Below are 864 nucleotides of genomic sequence, written 5' to 3' on the forward strand. Positions count from 1 at the left end.
ATAAATTACGTCAACTCATGTATCGACGCGAACTGAATAAAGTGGAAACTCTTTGTCATTGTTAATATTAATTGCTGCCTGATTATTTCTGTCTGCCTCTACCTCGTTCTCCGACATTGTTTCCCGCATAGCGCGAACCACCAATTTCGTTGGCTGAGCTAGCTGAGCCAGTCCGTCGCGAATTCCGTTGCTCTGTAATTTCTTTGTCCGAGCGTAACATCTTAATTTAGTGCGAAGAGTGGCACGCTCTCTCGTGCCTGGCGCCCAACGAAAATTAGTACGGCTCGAATATCGTAGCACATAAACTTTAAGGAAGAACCGCACTTTTGCTAATTATATTATTGTGTCCACCTTTTTGAGCTATCGCGTAAAAAGAGCAGCGGATGAAGTGACGAAGTTGTGCCGTTCCTCACAAGTACGGTCACAATGTATATATAGAGGAAAGCCCCCTATTATGATAGGCGCTTAACATGAGATAGCGGCTTTTCTGCTAAACTAATAAATGCTATCTGTTGATTCTATCATGAAATTATTGCTCTTGGATTGAAAACTATTTAGTGGAAAATTCATTGTTAGATCATGCCTACAGTAATTGTAAAATAAAATTTTAAAGTTTGAATGTTTTCGAGTTTCATTGAGATAAGCCTTTAATCTCTGTTTATTATTTAATAAGTAATTATTTGGCAATAAATTCTTCATGTAGTAATAGAGTAAGATCGTACTGATAGAAAAATACGAAATATGTTGAATTGTTTAATTAAAGAAGTTAGATTTGATGATCGTAAAGCTGTAAGACGTGATACTCGTAATATGAGATACCCAGGATATTTCTAATATGAAATAATCTATACTTCTGTGCCCAAG

Source organism: Cyphomyrmex costatus, unplaced genomic scaffold (genome assembly GCF_001594065.2).
Source record: "Cyphomyrmex costatus isolate MS0001 unplaced genomic scaffold, Ccosl1.0 scaffold516, whole genome shotgun sequence".
NCBI classification, from domain to species: domain Eukaryota; kingdom Metazoa; phylum Arthropoda; class Insecta; order Hymenoptera; family Formicidae; genus Cyphomyrmex; species Cyphomyrmex costatus.